The 25,278-nt window shown below is 43.6% G+C and overlaps 1 protein-coding gene across 1 annotated transcript in view; it reads left to right on the forward strand.

The window, feature by feature from the left end:
• The window catches only part of KCNH5 (potassium voltage-gated channel subfamily H member 5), an 815,449-nt gene that overhangs the window by 133,587 nt on the left and 656,584 nt on the right, over positions 1-25,278 (forward strand). The window lies entirely within an intron of this gene.

A 25,278-nucleotide genomic window follows, 5' to 3' on the forward strand; every position in this document is an offset into this window, starting at 1 on the left:
TTTAGACTCGGCTACAGTTCGAACGGATGAATGAATTTATAAGAAATTTGCCAAAACTGTAGAGTCTTGTTCGCAGATTACGCTTTTTTTGGAATGGTGTAAATCCGTTCAGTAGTTGTTGAGAAAATTAAAGTTAAAGTCAATTATATATCTATAGGCGCGCACACGTGCGCGCACCCAAGCGGCTGCGCGCGCGAGCGGAATTTTGCTGCGTGACGTCTGTTAACGTTCGATTCGAAGGAAATCAGGAAGTTTTGTCCGCCATTTTGTCACTGCGAGTAAATATATTGTTCATTTCAAAGCGTTGAAACATGGAAAGGGGAGAAGGTAGAGATTGTCTTCCTGCGTAGGTTTTCTCGGGGTGTGCAGTAAGGCCCTTAAACGCAAAAAGATATAATTTTTCCCCGAAAAAAAAATACGGGGTGCGCGCACTCGGTCGCGCACACCTATTTACAAGAGTGTGGAAAAGGAGGTAAATCAGAAGTTTGAGTGCTTTGATATAAGGTGGCTCTGAAAAGAGCCCTTGTGTTAATTGAGTGTTTTCTGCATTTATAAGTAAGTACCGATGCAGAGCCTGATGTTGCAGAGGAAGATTCTGTTTCCCTCATTCGTGAAATGAACACCGTCTCTCCTATAGATGTCTTGCATGTGATAGCGCAAGTTGTTGTGGTAAATAGAACCCATGCTATAATCTCTGAGGAATGCAGAAACAGATTTATTTACATGTCTCCTTGCTTTCTCAAATTGTGCACAATGGTGATTGGACCAATTCCATTTCTGTCTTTGGCATATATTGGAATATACCAAGGCAGATCGAGGAAAAAGTGTCATCAATTGTCGAAAGGTGTCTTTTAGAAGCATTTCCAGACCTACCCCAGTGATTGTGCCTAGATCGTTCCCACCACAGTGCACAATTATACGGTCTGGTTCTGGGAGATGCATAAAAGTTTTCACCAATGGAATCAATTGGTGACATTTCAATCCTCTTTTGGAAATCCATGTTATGTGTACATTTGGTAAGCTGAGGTTGGAAATTCGTCTGCTTACTGCATATTTTTCACTCCAGTGAATATAACTGTGTCCTATTAGCCAGACGTTCATTTTCAAGGGATTTGTAGTCGTCCTCCGATCGGTTCTGGAAGTGGAATGGTAGTTAGAAGTTGAAATATTAAATAAAGAAAAAGGAAGAGGCTGGGTGTGGTTAAAAAAATAAAAATGATTGGTTGATTGTAACAAGTGGAGAGTGAACAGGTCAATGTTTATGTTAAACGAAAAGTACTATTGGGTGTGAAAAAACAAGACATGTAACAGAGTTGTGGATTGGCAGGTGTTTCTGGAGGGAAAATAGTGTTCTTAGTTTGTTGTAGAACGTTGAGACATGAACTTTTGACCTGTGCCTTCAGGAAGGTGCAGAATGAGGTGTAACCATGGAAACAGCCGGAGATGGCAGTTGGTGATGGGTTCACTCTTTGGTGCCTCTGCATCTGAGTCTGTTCTCTGGTGGCTGGCGGACAACTGTTTGTTATTGTGGAGATGAAAGGGTGATAAGGAGAGAAATACGACATAGCGTCTGGCCTGTAGAAGCGTGGGAGCAGTGATTAACTCTGAGTGAAGCGGAACTGTGTCGGTGCTTAGTAACAATAAAAAAAAATGTTAACAGTGGTATAACTGTCTTTACGGTGCGCGACCTACTAAGAAAGAGTTCACGGGCCGTATTTGGTTTGCAGGTTCTAGTATCAGTAAGTGAGGTTGAGAAAAGAAAACATTCAGGACTTTATTTATGAAGGCCTTGCGCCACCGGTGCGTTACTTTTTCCCATTTAAGAAATGAGGCACCGGCGGCGGAAGGTCTTCATAAATAAGGTCCTCAGTGACTACAGTTAAGGTTATGTGGAACCCATGAATATATGGCTGAGATACCCGCCACCCCCTCTCAACACAATCCCAAAGGATGGGAAACCGGAAACGGTTCTGAACTTTTGGAAGGCGGGAGGGAGTGACCCTCCCGGCCGTATTTATTTAAATATGAAACAAAATGAAAACATTAAAATAACAGTTTCATATTATGTACAATTTCTTTTCCACATTACGATGTTTGGCTAACCTTAACATATTTCTAATACAAAGGTTCTCCTAGCCGAAACTAACATCCTACAGAACATTTTAACTTGAAATTGTACATCCTAACGTTAAGGGCCAACGGCAAGGTCGTAACCGGTGTCAGATCCCTAAACCAGAATTACCCCCCCCACTTGCGAGGGGCGACCGCACAGAGGCTGTACCTCATGTGCATCTACCAATTTCCCTTGACTTGACGGGGGCCCCAATGAACTCGACGCCATTTAATGGTCGTCCGAGGACTCGTGTGAGGTGTCTAGAAGGTAGCGTAAACCCCCCTCCCCACCCCACACAACTTACCACATCTGCCGTCGCAGGTGTCCTGGCCCCGGGAAATTCCCAGGAGGGGCCCGTAGCCCCTCCTACCCAGGAAGGGGCCTTGACCGCCTTCCCTTTCCTTTCGGCGGCCCATCCTTAGAAGGGACCGCCTCCCCGTTGAGGGGCCAATGGCCACCTCCCCCGGGCGCTCCCATCCGTAATGGGGCCTACTGAGGATCCCGAGAATTAAAAAAGCCCGCATGGGAGGTAGGTCTTTCAGATGCCTAGCGGCTACAAATTGGAACAAACTGCCAGCGGACTTGCGCCTGGAACCGGAGGAGACTAGGTTCCGAGCGAAACTTAAAACATTTCTCTACCCTAAATAAGTGTCCGCTCAGTCTCTGTGCCCTCTGTTAGCTGCCTCTCCCACTTTTTAGCGCGTGGACACGCCGGTGTGCGTAATCGCAGCGCTCTACAAATGTCCCAATAAATAAATAAATAAATAAATGGGTGACGCCCCCCCCATAGGGATCTTCCAATTACTGCTCACCGATCATGACCTTACCGCCCGACCAAAATAAATACGACAATTAACTGAAATCACTAAATTAAAACAACCATAACTGCTTCACGTATGATTACTGATCAACACTCGTGCAATAATACTTTATTCAAAATTAAAAACATACTGTAAAGAATCCTTCGCTTTATTGCATACTCAAATAACACTTTAATCATCACAACCTGTAAGAAATAGAGTTACCACATCAAAAAACTTCATTTCAAAACCACTTGCTGTCTTCAGGGGCTGGTGGGTGGGTCAAAATTGGCTCTTCGTTCCGTCTCGAGCTCACGTGCAGCAGGGAGGTGCAGCTTCAGAGCACAGGAACAAGAGGATGCTTCCTTGGCTTGTTGCTCCTTTTATCCGTCTTCGGGCGGGCGTAAACCCGCCTCCGCCCGCCTCCGGGGGCGTGGCTGGCGGCTTCAGTGTCTAGGACAACCCACTCCAGGGCGGGAAAAAAGCGCGCCCCGGCTACGCCGCTTCGGGCATACCAGCCGAGACTCGCCTCCCGCCCAAGATGGCCTCCCGGGGGGATCGGGGTACTCCACCATACGTTCGGGGGGACCGAGTGGTCGCCCCTTTCCATATGGCTGAGATACCCGCCACCCCCTCTCGACACAATCCCAAAGGATGGGAAACCGGAAACGGTTCTGAACTTTTGGAAGGCGGGAGGGAGTGACCCTCCCGGCCGTATTTATTAAAATATGAAACAAAATGAAAACATTAAAATAACAGTTTCATATTATGTACAATTTCTTTTCCACATTACGATGTTTGGCTAACCTTAACATATTTCTAATACAAAGGTTCTCCTAGCCGAAACTAACATCCTACAAAACATTTTAACTTGAAATTGTACATCCTAACGTTAAGGGCCAACGGCAAGGTCGTAACCGGTGTCAGATCCCTAAACCAGAATTACCCCCCCCACTTGCGAGGGGCGACCGCACAGAGGCTGTACCTCATGTGCATCTACCAATTTCCCTTGACTTGACGGGGGCCCCAATGAACTCGACGCCATTTAATGGTCGTCCGAGGACTCGTGTGAGGTGTCTAGAAGGTAGCGTAAACCCCCCTCCCCACCCCACACAACTTACCACATCTGCCGTCGCAGGTGTCCTGGCCCCGGGAAAATCCCAGGAGGGGCCCGTAGCCCCTCCTACCCAGGAAGGGGCCTTGACCGCCTTCCCTTTCCTTTCGGCGGCCCATCCTTAGAAGGGACCGCCTCCCCGTTGAGGGGCCAATGGCCACCTCCCCCGGGCGCTCCCATCCGTAATGGGTGACGCCCCCCCATAGGGATCTTCCAATTACTGCTCACCGATCATGACCTTACCGCCACAGGCCGGATAGTTGACCGGCTATCCGGACCCCCCACAAAAAACTCCTGCCTAAAGGTCATGGTTTAAACTCTTCAGCCAAGCTATGAGATCTCCTATGAGTAACTCATTCCCCACCCGGGACAAATGGACCCCATCCCCCAAATACATACTGTCTCCCTTGATACAACCATGAGGAATAGAATGCAGTGCACTTGAACAAAACAATCTACCCAATTTGTTATTCACTTTCTTCACCGAATGATTTATAGCAGACACCGAATTCGCCCCCCGCCACACTTTACGTGGAATCATATGGGACCATGCAATTGTGCACCCTGGAACCCTTCTCGCCAACCAACTTACTGTGGAAAGTATCGCCTCGAGAAGAAGTCGTCTACCAGTGGTCACCAAATCGTTGCCCCCAAGATGGACTATGATTATAGATGGCGGTGACCTTGTCCGCCCTAACAAACCCTCGCAAAAGGATTGAAACTGGTCAATACAGAGCCCGCCCCTTCCGTAGAAGGTCACCCTGTACCCGTATTCCCCAGCCATGTGAATCATGTCACCTGCTTTGAATACGTCCGCGGCACGCCTCACGTATGAGTGGCCCACGACCCACACCACTTTTTCCGCAGCCGGTGATGTTTGACCGCTGGTTCCCAGGTGTCGGGTCGACTGCACAGTCCGCCCCGCCTCGTAAGCTTGCGAAACTGTAAACCAAACAAAAACAAGAAGCGTGAGTACATGATAGCAGCTTCACAACATGTGCAACCGCACATACCTTTTGTAACAATTCGAGGACCAACGCCCCAAACGTTTCACTTTTTCTACACTCAGACCCCTGGCTGTAGCCTCAGTAGCAGCCCCTATCCGAAAGGAATGGGTCCCAAACTCGCCGGGGTTCAAGCCCGCGGCCGAAATTGCCATTGTAAGCACCCGCTGGAACTGAAACCTCGTCAGTGGGGTGGCATCAGCGTGTCTCAACAAGGTCCCCCCCCCATGATGCCGCCCGCTGCGCTAGATACTCCTTTACACAAACAACAGGGCACATGGGAGATCCGGGAATCCGATGTATGACTACGCAATCCCCGATCGCACCCTGATCGGCCTTGGACCTGACAAACGAGACAATCATCGTCTCCCCCTTAACCTGAATGTGCTCTCGGCACAGTCCCCCCACCGTATCCTGCTTGTTCTTTGCCACCAGTTCGCTTACCCGCATCGCCCCATGGAATGCTTACGCAAAAGCGGCCCGGAATAACACGGTTTCATACTGGGATGAACATGTCGCAGGGAGTACGGATAATAACAGGGCCAACCTATCCAGACCTATCGGGTGCCTCTCATCTACTCTGCGACCCTCCAGGCGTTGCCACCCACGTAGCGCTTTCTGCACTACGAAAGACGCTGTCGGGTCCTGGATCCCATGAGCCCTTGCCATAAAGGAAATGGCGGCCCGATGCCTCTGGGCCGTAGCTACTGATTTGCCTGCCTGATGTAAAGACAGCAAAAATTTTACGACAAGCTCTTCCTGGCCCCAAAGCTCCCCCCTAGCAGAACCCAAAAAGGACCAATAGGAACGGAACGCCCCTTCATATGCCTTCCTTGTCCTGGGCGCTAAACTCTCTCCCACGAGGTTTTGTAGTTCGGGGCACCGAGAGACCAGAGAGCTTCGGGAAAGGGTGCCGCCACCGGGTCCGCTGTGGGCAGAAAACCCCAGAAGGCCTGCATACGGAAACGAGAAAGCGCGTCAGCCGCTTGGTTCAGCACCCCCGGGACATGTCTTGCCCTAAAGAGCACATTCAACTGCATACACAATAACACAATTTCTTTGAGCAGTCTCAGAATCCATTTGCAACGTGCTGCCTGACTATTGATACACTCAACCACGGTCATGTTATCAGACCAGAGCACCACAGAGTGATCCCGGAACCCCTCAGGCCATGTTTTCAGGGCCACCAAAATAGGGAAGAGTTCCAGAAAAGCAATGTTACTCGTCAGCCCGCACTCGTGCCACCATGACGGCCATTTTTGAGCCGACCATTGTGTACCGAATATGGCGCCAAAACCTATACTCCCCGCCGAATCTGTCCACAGCCCCAGCTCCTCGGAGGACACCGCCGGCTTGTTCCAGACAATTCGACCATTGAAATCCGCCAGGAATGCCAACCAAATGCGCATGTCCTGGCGAATCTCTGCCGAGAGCCTCGTGCGGTGGTGTCCCTCTTTAAGACCGACCATGGCTTGTGCAATCGAGCGGGAAAAGGGGCGGGCCATTGGCATTACTCTAAGGGCAAAATTCAACTGGCCCACCGTTTGCTGCAATTGATGCAAGTTTACCTTAGTCTCTAGAATACATGTTTCAAGGGAGGCCCTGAATTTTACCACCTTTTCTTTGGGTAACCGAAAACAACCCTCCTCCGAGTCGAGCTCTATCCCAAGAAACTCGAGTGAAGTCGAGGGACCCACAGTCTTACCTGGTGCCAATGGCACACCAAAATGATTCATTAAGCCACAAAATTCTTTTAAAGCCTGTCCACATTCTGGATCCCCGGCTGCCCCCAGGAACAGAAAGTCATCGAGATAATGCATAACATGCTGAAAACCCGTCTTTCTTGTGAATACCCATTGCAGAAAACAACTGAACTTTTCAAAATAAGCACAAGATATAGAGCATCCCATTGGCATACATTTATCCATGTAATAGCGACCCTGAAACATGAAACCAAGGAGACGCTGATCGTCTGGGTGTACCGGGAGCAACCGGAACGCTGACACCATGTCTGATTTTGCCATCAGCGTCCCGGGCCCCAGGCGATTCAACATGGCGACGGCCTCATCGAAGGATGCATACCGCACCGAACACACTTCCGGGTCTATCGCATCATTCACGGAAAGACCTCGTGGGGCTGACAAATTATGTATTAGCCTAAACTCACCCGGGTCCCTCTTGGGGACCACCCCTAAGGGGGAACAAACAAAGTTAGCAACCAGTGGTAAATCGAATGGACCGGCAACCCGCCCTCGAGTCACCTCTTTCCCGATTTTTACTTGTACCACCGCCGTATGCTGCAGGACCGACAGTTGGTTCTTACAACTTGTTTTACCCTGAAAACCCCCCACTGGAATGCGGAAACCATACGAAAACCCGTCTCACAACACCCCAGCGGAGACATGATCCGGGTATTCATTGAGCCAAGGAATCATTGCCATGGTGTCAACCGGGGTAGGTAAAGGCGCCCCTCGGACTATTTCAGACCTGCTTGGCGCTTCCCCTACCACCGTTATCACCCGTCTTGGCTCTGCACATGGTCTCGGGATGGGAGGACTGTCCACACCCCCCACATTCGTGTCTAAACTTGCATGACCCTTGGGGCCTTGTACATTTTCCCCTGTTAAAATTCCAACAAATCCCCTTTTTACCTGCGTTGCCACTCGACTTTGAGTGGTGCTCGTTACCTGCACCCGTCCGAAAGGGTGTCCCAGAGGATTGGCGGGACGACTCACCCCCGTTACCCCCCGACAATGGTACCTTTAACATGCTTGAATTCTCCATTTTTTGCCAAGAAATGGAGTCATAACAATCCCAGGTCAGAGCTGGGTCGTGCTCTTTGGCCTTCCTAAAAACATTGTCATAGCAAAACCACTGATTGCCCTCATATGATTGAGAATACTCCATGATACGTGTCTGATATATGGGCAACTCGGGCAACAACTCAGACCTTCGTTCCCCCATAATTGAGGTGAATATGCCAAACGCCCTGCCCCAGGTACCTATGTTCTCATCAACCTTAAAGGCGGCCATTTTGGCGCGCCAAACACTCGGATGCAGAAGCTCTTTTTGGCCCTTCACATGTTCGATCTCGTAATGGTCGGTAAGCAAAGAAAACATGTTCACATACTTATCAGCCCAAATCTTTTCCTTAACTTCGAGTGGAACATGCTGAGCCACTTTCTCCCTTCGTGAGGGTACAGACCCCTCCCCCGCAATCGGCAATAGCCGCTTACCTGAACTAGGAGCTGTACTTGCTGCCGAACTCGTGCCCGCTGCGGTCTCACCCACCGGAACCTGTGGGGGAACAGAAGATGGTGCCTTCGCAGCCTCTCTAGATTCTCGCAATTGCCTCATTACTGCCCTGGCGTCGTCTGCCGTGGTGCCCTCACTATCTTTTCCCAACCACGCTGCCAGTTGTGCAGCCAACTCGGGAGGCATATCTTCCCCGTTCACGGGGGTGACTACGACGGGGATCGGTCGCCCCTCCTTCGGAACCGGGATTGGCTCCTCTATCGGTGTATCGGGAACCGGGGCCTCCCCCCCAGGTGCCCCCCTCTTGGACCTCTTGCCCCTCCCGCTGGGGACTACTCCCGGCAATGCTGGTCCGACGACTCGCTTCGGGCCTCCAACCCCGTTCATTGCCGCCATCTGCTTTTTCATCTCGGCCATGTCCTTTACAAGCATGCGGAGCATCTGATCGGTACCGACCCGTTTTCCGACTTTCTTGCCCGGCATTCTCCAACGAAGATATCTGAAAGAACAAGAACAAAATTAAAACGCTCAAAATTGGCTCTTCGTTCCGTCTCGAGCTCACGTGCAGCGGGGAGGTGCAGCTTCAGAGCACAGGAACAAGAGGATGCTTCCTTGGCTTGTTGCTCCTTTTATCCGTCTTCGGGCGGGCGTAAACCCGCCTCCGCCCGCCTCCGGGGGCGTGGCTGGCGGCTTCAGTGTCTAGGACAACCCACTCCAGGGCGGGGAAAAAGTGCGCCCCGGCTACGCCGCTTCGGGCATACCAGCCGAGACTCACCTCCCGCCCAAGATGGCCTCCCGGGGGGATCGGGGTACTCCACCATACGTTCGGGGGGACCGAGTGGTCGCCCCTTTCCAGTTTTTCAATATGAAATCATTTCAGTTGAGATTATGGATTAAAAGAGAAACCATGAATATTTGAAATGTTTATTTAGAAATGTACTGTTTTAAAGGCAAATCATTATGTAATATGAGTACAGAAATTGCAAAAAACACAGTAATTGGTATTGTCAGTAGTACATGGAATACAAACGCTATAGTTGAAGAAAAATGAATATAGTTGGAAAAAAACATTGTACACTCTTATAAGGAAGTATATTATATTTTAATAAATGGAAGAAGGTCTCTGGCCTTTCAGTTTGGGAACGATATATGAAAATGCAAGTGGTTATACATCATTACTTTATGAATCAGCTGTCAAACAACACGAAATTATAATGTCCACTGTTAGTAAAGCAAATAGGTCTGTTCTTCAAAAGAAAATATGGAAAAGAACGTGAAGAATATAGAAAACCAAAAGGAAATGAGGACGTCAATGGCTTGTTTGAGAGTTATTGAAGCATTGTTTAGGGAAAACAGGTAGCTTCTGCTTGTAACAGGAAATCAGTTTTATTATTTGAAAACATGTCAGCCATCCAATTGAGAAGATGAAAGGAGCATTCATGATCTGTCATTATTGGAGCGTCTTTTACCATGATAGGGCAGCTCAGTGGGTTTTCGATGTAGCTCTCTGTTAGGAAATCTTGCGCCGCTGCGAATATATTCCAATGACCCAGAACTCCTTGTATCGCTGCAAAGGCCATAAACCCTCCGGAAAGTATGTCAGCTATCCAATGGAAAAGAGTAAAGCAGTACTGATGATCTGTTATAATCGGAGCGTCTTTTACCATCAGAGGGAGCTCGGTGGGTTTTCGATGTAGCTCGCTGTTAGGAAAGAGTTAAGTGTCCATTGTGTAGGCAAAGTATGCAGCAAGTGCCTCTAACATGAAATCATTGTTATCATCTGAAAACATGTCAGCCATCCAATTGAGAAGATGAAAGGAGCATTCATGATCTGTCATTATTGGAGTGTCTTTTACCATCATTGGGCAGCTCGGTGGGTTTTCGATGTAGCTCTTAGTTAGGAAATCTTGCGCCGCTGCGAATATATTCCAATGACCCAGAACTCCTTGTATCGCTGCAAAGGCCATAAACCCTCCGTTGTAACAAAGCTGTTCATGATCAAGTAACGGATTCATGAGGTGATTGTAATTCGGTTCAGGAGGTACCAAATTGCAGAGACATAAATCCAGGGCCCACGTGAAATCACAGCTCAGGCAATGAAATACAGGCTGCACACAGGTGAAATGCGAATATCGAAATGATAATCGATATGAAGTATTCAAAGTCGAGAGTGGTAAGATGCCGTAGTAGTCAAGCATCCTCTGGCGAAATAGTTCTAAGTGGCCCGGCTCGTTTGCGAAGGCAGGAGGGACATCCATTTTGAATTTCCCAAGATGGTACAGGAAACGGCGCAGCACCGCTGGTTGTATAGCAACTCCACAGAATTAGGTCGCCGGCTATGCAGTGGAGAGGAGCAGAATGTCTTGATACATTTTCTAGGAGTCTAGTCACTTATATATTGCTTAGTGGTTATTAAAAAAGTAGCTTTTTTTGAACTGGAGGATGCGTTAAAAAATAAGGGAGTGATTTGAGGGAGTTGTAAAGCAAGGTCAATTTTTTTTTACATCAATGCTGTTTTCTGTGAATGTTAGCTTAGTGAAAGATATGTGTGTGAGCAGATGCAACGTTCAGTTTTAAATGTGACAATGGCGCTCTTGTTCATGTCTTCCGATTCAAGGTCGGTATTCGCTGCCAAATACAAAGATTAAGAAACGCATGCGTGGGGTACATAGTGTGCATTTTTAAAGGAAAGTAAATGAAGGGTTATTTTTACCGCGTTAGCATTGTCGTTTAAAAAGTTATAGTGATTTCTATTGTATGTGAAGAAAGTGTCACTGATGAAGACTGAAAATAAATCCTTATAAATGATACGGACTGGTGTATTTTAGAAAAGGTTTGTAACATTACATGAATTGTGGAAAAAAAATTTAATTGAAAGTGTATGGTTTGAAAATGAAAAGTAGAGGTTTATAGTTCATGTTTTGAAAGCAGTTCTAGAGGGTCAGAAGAAAGTGTATGGTTTGAAAATGAAAAGTAGAGGTTTATAGTTCACGTTTTGAAAGCAGTTCTAGAGGGTCAGATGCATGATAGATTTATTAAAAATAGAACATGTTTTTAAATAGTATTTTGGAAAAAATATGTGTCTTTATGTACTATTTACATTATGTGCCTGTTGCGTATTCTTTGAGTTTTAGTAATCCTGTGTCTTATAAGTTTTCTAGGGGCGGTTTGAGGTTCATGGTGGGTTTGGGCAGGGAGGGTAGGTTGGGGGTTTGTAATAGGGGGTTTGGCTGGGGTGGAGTGCGGAGTTTAGTGAAAAGTGAGGGGGGCGGGGAGTTACGGTGTTTGGTAATGGAGCAGAGTCAGAGGACGCCACATTTGTGTTATGGGCTGCCACGGAAATATGTATTTATTCTCAGAGGTTTATTATATTAAGGATATATATTAGCATGGTGGCTCTTGTCGTTTTGTTGTTTTGTGTATGTTTATAATGCTGGTTCTGTAGTTTTTGTTTATGGACCTTATTGCGACACACAGGGGATTTACGTTGCACAGTTGGCGATCAGAGACTTAGGAAATAAAACTTTATAATTGTAAGGGCTGTAAGCGATAGAAATCGCCCGTTCTCGGTGTAAAAAATATCACCGCTATTGGTGGTATTTTCTACGGTGTTAGTACTCGAAGGAGACTAGTAACATATATGTGTAATAAAATTATGTAATAGGCTCAGCATTTTACATTATCTTGGAGAGCAAAAGTTGATTTTACATAGCAATAAGTCTCTTATAATTAAGGGACGGAGTGTATATAGTGCTATTTAGTACTCTGCTATGTGATTGATGTCGAATATTTCATAAGAGGAGGCTTTAAAAGATTTACGATAAACTGGTTTTCTAGGGAAGTGGGTGGAGTGTTCCGTGTAAATTGCAGAATAGAAACTAGTAAGAACCAATTGGAAGTGTTGTTTTAAAGTCACATGACTGCACATGCGTGTCTCGACGCCTGTACGCGATAGGTGGGTGTGCGCAACCGGTCGCGCACTATAAGAAAGCGGCGAGAAAATATCAGCTAATATGCTCTTCAAGCTTGTTTTGGTACAAAGAGTTGGTTCTGAAAAGAACTTTTTTTTTTTTTTTTTTTTTTTGGAAACAAGTGTTATGATGCTTTTTATTTCTTAAAGTTGCGACGACATTTTTCAGTATGTCATACTATCCAAATAAAGTGAAGAAATTTAACTTTTCTTGGAGCATTTATGACTCTCAATTATTTGTTTAATTAGAGTAAAGCTTTGCTCTCCGTATACAAGAAGTTCTCCACAGTTCGTGCATTTCATGTGCACGTTCACCAGATATGGTCTCAAGTCCATCTCAGCACTCGATGGAGATACAGGTCGTCCACCGGAAGATGTATTGATTACTTCTGATGGTAATAGCGTGGCCTCCGTTTTTCTTGTGAAAAGTGGTCGCTCATTTTCATCAGATTCGGAAGATGAATGCGGAACGGTAGCCATTGTATCGAAGTCTTCGGGAAGATGTTCGACGTTGTTGTCTCTTGAGAGTAGAAAAGAAAGTGATGGTAGTGGGTGGAGTGCTGCGTGTAAATTGCAGAATAGAAACTACCAAGAACCAATTAGAAGTGTTGTTTAGAAGTCACATGACTTCACATGGGAGTGTCAGGTCCTGTACGCGATAGAAGGGTGCGCGCACCCGGTCTCGCACTAAAATAAAGCGGCAAAAAAACATCTTATAATATGCTCTTCGAGCATGTTTTGGTGGAAAGAGTTAGTTCTGAAAAGAACTTTTTTTTGGGGGGGGAAAGAAGTGTTATAATGCTTTCGATTTCTTAAAGTTGCTACTACATTTTTCAGTATGTAATAGTTTGAAAATGAAGTGAAGAAATTTATCTTTTCTTGGGGCATTTGTGACTTTCAATTTTCAGTTTAATAAGAACGAGGCTCTGCTCTCCATACAAAAGAATTTCTCCACACTCGTTGCATTTCATATGCACCTTCGCAAGATATGGTCTCAAGTCCATCTCAGCACTCGATGGAGATACAGGTCGTCCACCAGAAGATGTGCTGGCCACCTCTGATGGTAATAGCGTGGCCAGGGCTCTTGTCGATGCTTTTGCATAATGCTCAGGATGCCTTTGTTTAACATGCCGCTGCATGGTGTGTGCAGAAAAGGAATATTTTTTATTTGGATTTCCCCTTGAGACCTCCGAATTGCATATCGTGCAGGTTACTTTTGGCGCATTCACTTTCTTTTGATCTTCAGGATAAGTGAAAAATTGCCAAATGAAAGATTCCTTTTTTCTTCTTAACGGTGGTCGCTCATTTCCTTCAGATTCAGAAGATGAATCTGGTAGGGAAGCCATTTCAGCAAAGACTTCCGGAAGATGCTCGACGTTGTTGTCTCTTGAGAGTAGAAAAGATTGTGAGGAAAGTGGGTGGAGTGCTTCGTGTATATTCCAGAACAGAAACTACTAATAACCAATTGGAAGTTTTGTTTTCAAGTCACGTGACTTTACATGCGCTTCTCAGGACGTGTAGGCGGTGACACTATGTAGTTACGAACGTGATTACATACTTAGGAACTAGCATTCAAAAAAACTATGAAATTCACTGAAAAAACCATAGGTTTTACACACGTTATAGTTAGGATGTAGCATTTGAAAAACCTATGAAATTCACTGAAAAAACCATAGGTTTGACACCAGTTATAGTTAGCTGAAAATTTTACTGACATAAAACCAATGAAATTCCACGTTATAGTTAGTTGGACTCACTATAACTTGCGCGTGTAATGCACTGCTGATGACATTACATATTACATCACTCATGACATGGTCAGTGACATCACTTATGACACCATCCAGTGAATGTGTGTCTTTCTAAAAAATAAATATGTTTTATATATGTATATGTAAAGGTCGAGGAAAGAATAATTGTTTAAATTATTGTCTTAATGAATGTTTTTTTCAAAAAGAAATGATTGGATAACTGGCTTATTAAGTGTACCTTAGTGAATACATATATTAGCGAGTAATGTTTAAATATTTAAATATATGTATCAGTGTTTCACTTTGTGAATAACTGGCTGCATGAGTTGATGAGTACCTACATGTGTAGGTATTTGGGTTCTTAGATGTTTTTTTAGTATCAGTATGAGTGTTTCTATGGTTTCATGGGGGTATTACTAATCACATAGATGCATGAATGACTAACTCTCTCTTTGTATGTGTTTAGAAGACACCATATGTGCAGGACTGTATGGGTGGTTGAGTGTGTGTATAGTTTTATATGCAAATAAATGGATGTTCAATAGTTTATTTGCATGTGTGAGTATGTGTGTGAGTAACTTTTGGATGATTGTCGGTGTGTAACAGGATGTATAGGTGTATCACTACATATGATGAGTGAGTATATGTATGAGTGACTATATAGAACTGTTGGTGAATGAGAGAATGTGTATATAGATGGTGGAATTACTGAATTGGTTGTTGTAACTGGTATGGGTATGTCCATTTTTTTGAAAATGTTAATTTCTATTTTTCAATATGTGTTTTAAGGGTTACATTACACTTAAAGGAGGTCTGTCATCAGTGATGTCATAAGTGATGTCACTGACCATGTCATGAGTGATGTAATATGTAATGTCATCAGCAGTGCATTACACGCGCAAGTTATAGTGAGTCCAACTAACTATAACGTGGAATTTCATTGGTTTTATGTCAGTAAAATTTCCAGCTAACTATAACTGGTGTCAAACCTATGGTTTTTTCAGTGAATTTCATAGGTTTTTCAAATGCTACATCCTAACTATAACGTGTGTAAAACCTATGTTTTTTTCAGTGAATATATATATATATATATATATATATATATATATATAAATATATATATATATATATATATAAATATATATATATATATATTTCTTTCAATGCACAAATAAAGCGGTCACTCTGAAGTCTGCAAACACCAGTGGTTGATTTTACCTGGAATAAAATCAACCACTGGTGTTTTCAGACCTCCGAGTGATGGCTTTATTTGTGCATTGAAAGGAATTCCTAAGTTTGGCGTGCTCCGACAACTAGCAGCGATCCTCTCCAGAGGGCGGGGGAAGGCAGTAGGAGCTATTATATATCCACTCCACTCCCTCGAGCAGGTTGCTTGCGTTTTCTCACCTGGAAAAAAACGTGAAGCACAGACCCAGGTTAGTGCCACAATTACTGTTTATTTAGCTGTTGTTCCGTCGGCCATTACGCGTTTCGGTACTCAACGTACCTTGATTACATGACCCAGGGAAAGGTCACCTGATTCTTTAAATGCCAACATTTCTCACTTTTTTTCTTTTTTTCGTGATGCAATCTTAAAGTGACAGTGCTCTTATTATAGTGCAGATAAAGCTACATTTTGACATCTCACTCTTGATATCCGTAAAATACCATATTTCAATTCTTCTCTTTGCAAGTATTATACATTAGACTTTTTGTTTGTTACTTTGCGCAATTTCGCATTAATATGTTCAAATCACGCAATACAGTACATCATTTTATGCAAGTTTTTTTGTTAATGTTAATGTTAATGTTAGTTGGGATTTATTGAGCGCTCGTACGCCCGAAGGCTTCATGGCGCTATAGGAAGAACCAGGCAGGGCAGTCAAGAAACAGAATGGTGCTGTCAGTAGTAAGCTTGAGAAAACAGCCAGGTTTTCAGAGATCGTCTAAAGCTGAGGATGTTATCATTCTGCTTTATATGAAGAGGAAAAGAATTCCAAAGAGCAGCAGCTTGATGGTCGAAGCAGCTGCCTCCGAGGCGTTTCCTTTTGAATGAGGGTACAGTCAGAAGTGATTTATAGGTGGATCGAAGGTGACGCGAGGGGCAGTATTTTTTGAATAGATCTCTGACAAAAGAAGGGCCAGAGTCATTCAGGGACCTGAACAGAATGCACCCAGCCTTGAAGGCCACACGTTGCTCAACTGGCAACCAGTGTAGCTGCTTGAGGCCAGGTCTGATTGATTGCCTCCTGGATATGTTCAGGAGGAGCCTAGCGGCTTGGTTCTGGACAAGCTGGAGACGTTTCAGCTCACCGATTTGGAGACCAAGGTAAAGGCTGTTAGAGAAATCCAGCCTGGACAGAACCAAGGAGAGGACAATCTGAGTGAGCGCTGTTGAAGAAAAGAAACGAGCAATTTTTCTTATTTTCTTCAATTGAAAGATGCTGGAAGATACCACCGCTCCAACCTGTCTTTTTAGCGAGAGATCCTCGCTGATGAGAATGCCTAGGCTTTTAACCACGGGGGACTTAGTAGGAGGCGCTCCCATGTTAGTGGGCCAGAAGTTGGAATTCCAACTAAGTGGGCTCTGTCCGGGCAGGACCAGCTCAGTCTTGCCCGGGTTAAGCTTCAGATGATTGCAGCTCATCCAACTCAGTATGTGGGACATAGTTCTTTGGAATTCGCCCACTGAGTCCATGGTGTTGAGAGGGAAGATGAGCTGCAAATCATCCGCGTAGTTAAAGATGGTGACATTAGCGTTCCGCAGGGAGTGCAGGAGAGGGCGAAGGTAGACATTAAAAAGGAGGGGAGATAATGAGGAACCCTGTGGCACCCCGCAGGTGGTAGGTATAGTGGGAGCAGAAAATGAACCTAGTCTGACCGATTGTGTGCGGCCCGAGATGAAAGAGCGGATCCAGCTCAATGCGGGGCCCCTGAGACCTGCCTGCTCGACACGGTCGACCAAGATGGTGTGGTCGACCGTGTCGAACGCAGCAGAGAGGTCCAGTAGAACGAGCGCCTGATGGATTCCTGCATCTGCATTGCGCCTCAAAGTATTTAACACCGAGAGGATAACCGCCTCGGTGGAATGGCAAGGACGGAACCCTGCTTGATTCGGTGCCAGATACTCAGATTTTTCCAGGAAGCTGGAGATAGTTTCACAGACATGTGACTCCAGCAGTTTGGCACAGTATGGCAACAGCGATATAGGTCTGTAGTTGATGGGATCTAGCGGGTTAGCTCCTGCCTTTTTTATGAGGGGAACGAGAAGAGCTTTTTTCAGATTGCATGGGACTTTGCCCTGTACAAGTGATCCATTCAAAAAAGAAAGTAAGCATCCAGGAAGATTGGTGCCCACTTCTTTCAGGATGTGAGGGGGGCAAATGTCATCAGGGGAGCCAGTTTTAACTTTGGTTAATAATTTGAGTAGCTTGATATTATCTATGAGGGGGTAGGAATCTAAAGTGACAGGATTGTAAGAAGTGTCAGCAAACAAAAGAGGGGGTTGAGTAGTGAGAATACTTTGTTTGATCTTACAAATTTTATCAAAGAAAAAGGAGTTAAGTGTGTTGCAGAGCTCTTGGGTAGGTACAATAGGAAGAGAAGTTCTGTCGCTAGAGCTGAGATTTTCCACAATGTTGAACAGCTCTTTTGACTTATTTTGAGCCTTAAGAATTTTATCAGAAAAATAATCAGTGCAAAATTCGCCACAATTATCCATCACCACCCCCTTTTGTACCGCTTTTGGCCGCCATAAGTGTGGCAGGGTATGCTCAGACGTGAGTCCCTTGCTCACTTTGCCACTGGATTCAAGCAAGCCGGGCTGAAGACGGCTGGAATGACAGAAACTGGTCCTCGGAAGCTTATTTCCGGTCCTGGGACGACATGGCTTGGCAGACTGTTCCCATGTGGCACAGGGTCAGACTGATTTGCATATAGCCATGTCTGAACTGGGGTGGCAGAGTGGGCTAAAGAACAGTAATGGATTAAACCCAGATCTTTTGACTGGGTGTGAGTGTTTGATTGATTCAGATGCTCAGTCCATCACCGCCCCCTTTTGTACCAAATCTGAATGTCACAAAATTATGGGTATCAATGTGTTCACCTTTAGTGAGCTTTAAATTAACAATTTGATCATGCCATATGACATTGTTTGATCAAACCAACATTTCACAAGTTATTTGCATGATTCCTTTTCATGTTTTGTATAACGCGGTATCGTTTATACATTTCTATACATGTGGGCACTTTGCGTTTGATATAGCCAATCAATTCAGCCCCTGTGGGCTTGCTACTGCTTCAACAGACAGTCAAATTATATTCCCCTCTGGGAACTCACACATAATTAACCCAAATCTGTATTTACAGAACTCTTTGCAATTCTGCCCAAGTGGGCTTGTACTCTGTGAAAAACTCAAATATATATACACTGATGTCATAGCCTGATTAGTTAAAGAAATTGTGTTAACACTAAAGATTGCAAAAAATTCCTTCTGATACTTGGTTACTCAGTGCACAGTTCATTACACCAATCTGCTCTATAATTCTTTTTACGCAGCTGTCGTTTTCTTATCCATGTTGTGTGCAGACTATTTGTCTCCTACAAAATAAAAATGTGAAATCACTATAATATATGTGCAAGTTAAAAACCAGACAGAAGCTTGAAATCAATTACAGAATTCTCATGCATTCGCTGTACACAGTGGGTGTGTCCAATGGTTTAACCTAGATGTACAGACATCTCCTCATCCTTGTTCAATCCCAACGGTTGGACTGTGTTCTATTTAATTATGAGTATAGATTCTAACTGATGTAAGTCTCTCATTCTATTTCCTCCTCTTTCTGAAATAGGGTTCCTATCCAAGGCACAGAATTGTGTTATATTCACATTTTTTTGGTGGAAATCTTTAAAATGTTTGGCTATCGGGTAATTTTTGTCTTCATTCACAATTGCCCTAGTGTGCTCCAGGACTCGTTTCTTTACCTGGTGGATTGTACTCCCAATATACACAAGTGGACAGGAACAACATAATGCATAGACACTGAAGTCTGATTTGCATGTTAAGTGTTTCTGTATCACAAATGGTTTCTGAGTGTTAGATAAGACCAATTCCTTCCTGTTAACACTGTTCTTGCAGGCTTTACATGCCCTGCATGTAAAGAAACCTTTTATTGCTTTCAGATCATTCTTCACTTTTAAAGTATTCTTGCAGAGCAAATCATTCAAGGCCATGCATTTTTAAAAAGTGATCTTGGGTTGGTTGCCTACCACTTCCTTCAATATTGGATCCAAACTTAGCACATGCCAATATTTTTTGAGACTTCTCCTCACCTGCCAGGATTGGTCAAAGTATGCTGTAATGAACCTGACTGATTCTTCCTCCTCTTTGGTTGGAGATTGCGAGTTTAAGAGATCTTCCCTAGCAATACTTTTAACCTTGGCACAAGCTTGTGCTACCACTTTCTTAGAGTACTCTCTCTCCTCAAATCTCTCTTTCATGTTCACCATTTCTCTTTCAAAATCTATGTTCGTACCACAATTTCTCTTGGCACGCAAAAGTTCACGAAAGGTATGCTACAGATTACATTTTTGGGGTGGCAGCTTGCCGCATGGAGCAGGCTATTGCCTCCTGTGGGCTTTCGGAACAACTTGCTCCTAAGTCTTCCTCCCTCGACATTGACCTCCACATCTAAAATTGTCTATTGTACATGTGAATTTTAAGTTACAGTCATTTACATTTAGGTCAGTGACAAATTCCATTGCATCCTCTCTACTCCCTTTCCACACACAGAACACGTTGTCAATGCACCTTGCCCAGAGGACCACGTTCTGGGTAAAGGCCAAGATGCTATTGGCCACCTTCTCCTCCCACCAGCCCAGGAACAACCCGCGTAACTGGGGGTGAAGCAGGTTCCCATCGCGGTCCCCCAGACCTGGCAATAGACGACATGATTTAACAGAAAATAATTGTTGGAGAAGCAAGTTCGCATCATGCTAACTAGCATCTGGGTATGGAGTGGATATTTGACGTCCCACTGTGCCAAAAAGTGTTGGTTAGCCTCTATTCCCAACTTGTGTGGTATACACGTGTAGAGACTATTGACGTCTAGCGTCATCAGCCACATATCTTCCTCCCACTGGATGGGTTCAATGATTCGTAAAAAATCTTGTGTATCTTAAAGATACAATGGTAACTTTTGAACATATGGACGCAAGAAGTGGTCTATGTATTTAAAAGTATTTACATATGTACTGCCCATAGAGGACACAATAGGTTGTCCTGGGGGATTCTCATAGTTCTTATGTATCTTGGGTAATAAATATAGTACCGCAAGTTTTGGGTGATCACATGTTAGAAATTTATATTCATCATCCGACAATAAACCTCTTGTTTCCAATTTGCCAGTTGTACCTGATAGTTCTGATTGCTTTGCTCATAACAGCTTTTGTTACTCTTGGAATAACTTTCCTCATCATCCAGCTGTCTCATGCCTTCATTTAAACACATTTCAACCGGCCACACCACCACATTACCGCCCTTATCAGACATTTTAATAACCACATCACAGTTATTTTTCAATTCACTTAGGGCCTGCCGTTGGCTTACTGTTAAATTGTGATGGATGGGGCTATTAGATTTTTCCAATCTCTTAAACTCTTTGATCACCCCACGTTCAAAAACATCATTAACTTCACTGTGGATTTGAGGTAAAAACCTCGACGTAGGTTTAAATCCACTGCCACTCCTTGCATCAAAACTCAATTCCTCCTCCATTAGACAGTCGATAGTACTAATCTCTTTATCATTACTGTCTTGTAACTGCCTCATTGTTTGTAAGAGGTTGACATCACCAATGGTTACCCCTGTGTTGTCTACACATTCCTCTTAGCCCTACATTTTCTGTTGTGAAACCATTTCTTCAATGTTAGTTTCCATACAAAATGAAAGAGATCAATCCTTCCTTCTGTATAATTAAAATGACTGGAAGGACAAAAAGTTAATCCCAACGATAAAACTTCAATTTGATCTAATGTTAAAGTTAGGTTGGATACATTTACCACTGTGTGGGTGTTCTTCATTTTTTGGCTGTGCTGCCTCTTGTTTTCACTCCCACGTAGGCATCCAGCAATCCCTGCCTCTTCGCGCCTTATATTATATATATATATATATATATGTATATATATATATATATATATATTCACTGAAAAAACCATAGGTTTCACACCATTTATAGTTAGGAATTAGCATTTAAAAAAACTATTAAATTCACTGAAAAAACCATAGGTTTTACACCAGTTATAGTTACCTGGAAATTTTACTGACATAAAACCATTGAAATTCCCACGTTATAGTTAGTTGGACTCACTATAACTTGCGCGCCTGCAATGCACTGCTGATGACGTCACATATTACATCACTCATGACATGGTCAGTGACAACACTCATGACATCACTGATGACACCATCCAGTGAATGTGTGTCTTTCTGAAAAATAAATATGTTTTATATATGTATATGTAAAGGTCGATGGAAGAATAAATGTTTTAATAAGTGTGTAAATGGATGTTTTAAAAAAAAAGTTGATTGGTTAACTGGCTTATCAAATGTATCTTAGTGAATACATATATTATCGAATACATTTTAAATATTTAAATATATGTATCAGTGTTTCACTTTGTGTATAAGTGGCTGCATGGGTTGGTGAGTAGCTATATGTGTGTGTATAGGGGTTATTAGATGTTTTTTTTAGTATCAGTATGAGTGTCTGAATGGTTTGGTGGGGTATTACTTAGCACATAGATGCATCAATGACTGACTCACTGTTTGTATGTGTTTTGAAGACAGCATATGTGCAGGACTGTATGGGTGGATGAGTGTGTATATGTGTGTGTTAGTGAGTGAATGACTGTGTCACTAGTGTCTTTATCAGTAACGACATATGTTTTAATCTAGTATATGTGAGTATTGATGTATATAAGTGAGTATATGTGAGAGTGAGAGATTGTAAGAGTTCCTGTTTAATTAAGTATGTGTTTCTATAAGTGATTGTTTAAGAGAGTAAGTATGTGTAAGTTCCCTTAGAAGTAAGGTGGTAGTGTGTGTATACTTGTATATGCAAATAAATGGATGTTCAATAGTTTATTTGCATGTGTGAGTATGTGTGTGAGTAACTTTTGGATGACTGTCGGTGTGTAACAGGATGTATAGGTGTATCACTACATATGATGAGTGAGTATATATATGAGTGACTATATAGAACTGGTTGTGAATTAATGGATGTGTATATAGATGGTGGAATTACTGAATTGTTTATTGTAACTGGTATGGGTATCTCAACTTTTTTGAAAATGTTAAATACTATTTTTGAACATGTGTTTCAAGGCTTATATTACACTGAAAGGAGGTCCGTCACTCTGTCACAAGGATGGTGTCATCAGTGATGTCATGAGTGATGTCACTGACCATGTCATGAGTGATGTAATATGTGACGTCATCAGCAGTGCATTGCAGGCGCGCAAGTTATAGTGAGTCCAACTAACTATAACGTGGGAATTTCAATGGTTTTATGTCAGTAACATTTCCAGGTAACTATAACTGGTGTAAAACCTATGGTTTTTTCAGTGAATTTAATAGGTTTTTTAAATGCTAATTCCTAACTATAACTGGTGTGAAACATATGGTTTTTTCAGTGAATTTCAAAGGTTGTTTAAATGCTAAATCCTTTCTATATCGAGTTTCTAACCTTTTTGTTTTTTTTTACAATTTGCTGTTTTGTGTAAGTATTCATTTTTGATTTTTTTTTATATAATTTTTTTTCTTTTGCGCTCTGGGTGCGCGCTCCAGTAAGCTCTCCGGTAAGCTCTCCGGTAAGCTCTCCGGTAAGCTTTCCGGTAAGCTCACCGGTAAGCTCACGGAAAGCGCACCCAGAGCGCTACTTTCGTTCGTGAAAAAAAATATGAATGAAAAGTTAATAATAATGCAAAACGTTTTGTACCATACAAATAAAATCATTTTTTTTTATAAGGAAAATGATTATGCATTTCCGTAAAAGTTTGATGACGTCACTTCGGCGCGCAACGTAAGCGCCCTCGGAAGCTCCTACGTTCGCGCCGCGTAAACGCACCCGGAAGCGCCTACGTTCGCGCCACGTATGCGCCCCGGAAGCGCCTACGTTCGCACCGCGTGTGCGCACCCGGAAGCGCTCCGGAGCGCGTAGCGTAAGCGCGTCGGGTCATGTGACCTTAAAATAACACTTTTCATTGGTTGCTAACAGTTTTTTTTACAAAGAATGAAATCCCCACCCATTTCCTTCACTTCTTCTTTCACTTTTGTGACTGCAAGACCTGCCTTTTTGCTCCTGGATATTTGTTGGTTTTACCATGGCTGCCAGACAATCCATCAGTGAGGATGAACCAGAATTCATCAATGAAGAACCTCCTCAACGAAAAGTTAAGGAACATTTCATTTGGAATTTTTTTATAATCCCACCTGGACTAAAAAAGGTAAATGCTCCAAAAGTGCAGTGCAGGATCTGCAAAGAAGAGCTGTCACGAGGAAACCCTTTGAAAAAGTACTCTTTTGGGAACTTCACAATGATCCGGCATGTGGAGAGGAAGCACCCCCAGAATTTTGCCCGGGAAAGTGTCAGGGCTCTGGCACAAGAGGTTCCCAGTGATGGGGCCTCTACATCAACCGGAGGAGCAACTTCTTCTGGGAGGGGGCAATCGCAGGAGCAGGTGCCAAACATTCAACCTGCATTTAACCATGGTGTCCTCAGATGCAGATACTGCAATCAACTCCTCACCTATGGGGAGCAAAGTGTCCAGCTCATGGTTCGAGCATTGGAGAACCATCACAGCCCTTCCCACCCCTAATTTTTTACACCCCAGAGCCAATCAGCTTTCTGCGCGCAAGTCGTGTGGCGCGCCCGGTGCGCTCCCCGGTGCGCGTACCGGAGCGCGCCTATAGATATATATATTTTTTTGAACCTAAATTACTCAAAATCCACTGGAGCACATATCTTGAGACATAGCAAAGGCACATCGGGCTACCAGTCCCTACAATTTTGCCAAGTTTGGTGGAAATCCATTCAGCCGTTCGGGCTAAAAGTGAAATCGACCACCCTATGGAAATTAACATGGGGAAAACGCGTTTTGGGACCCCCCTTTTATCTCAGCCCCCGCTTGACGAATCTCCCCCAAACTTTCGAGGAAGGAACGGAACGCCGCAAGGCCATTTTGAGGAAATTTTCAGTCAGATTTGTCAACCGGTGCCCAAGTTATTCCAAATAGAATTTTGAGATTTAACATTGAAAAAAATCCTAACTATAACTACCTACTGGCAGTAGGTAATATATATATACGCCAGTAGGTAATATATATATATATATATATATATATATATATTCACTGAAAAAACCATAGGTTATAGACCATATATAGTTAGGAATTCGCATTTACAAAACCTTATTTTACTCACACAAAACCATTGAAATTCCATATATAGTTAGTTGCACTAACTATATATCGCGCACCCGCAATCCACTGCTGATGATGTCACATATTACATCATTCATGACATGGTCAGTGACATCACTGATGACATCACTGATGACATCTCAAATGACATCACTGATGACATCTCAAATGACATCACTGATGACATCACTGATGACATCTCATTTGACATTACTGATCACATCACTGATGATATCATTCATGTGATAATACGATGAACCTCTTCAGACTCTAATATAACCTTAGATACAATCAGTGTAAACAGACACTCACAGACTGTCACTCATCCATGGAGTTACTCACACACCTAGTCAGTCATGCAAAGAATCAATCACACCTCCATTTCCTCAACTATACAGTTATACAAACTTTACTTATTCAAACATATACTAACACATATTTACTCTCTTATGCAATCCCTGATACAAGTTCACAATGATCCATACAGCTACTCACACATTCACTGGCTCTTATGCACAGTTATTTATATATGTCAACTCTCACATGTACTGTGTTTTACATATGTACTTACTTTGACATGTAGCACTGAGATATCAATTCACTCACCAATACACTCATGCACACAGTCAACCACCCATACAGCTGTTTCCACATGCACTTTTGAAACCATACATCTAGTGAATCAACTGCTCACACACACACTCAGTCTCCCATACAAAGACTTGGGCAACCAATCAATACCCCATATAGTTACTCATATAGCTACTTATCAACACATGCAACAGTTTACA

This window comes from Lissotriton vulgaris, chromosome 9, assembly GCF_964263255.1.
Source record: "Lissotriton vulgaris chromosome 9, aLisVul1.2, whole genome shotgun sequence".
NCBI classification, from domain to species: Eukaryota; Metazoa; Chordata; class Amphibia; order Caudata; family Salamandridae; genus Lissotriton; species Lissotriton vulgaris.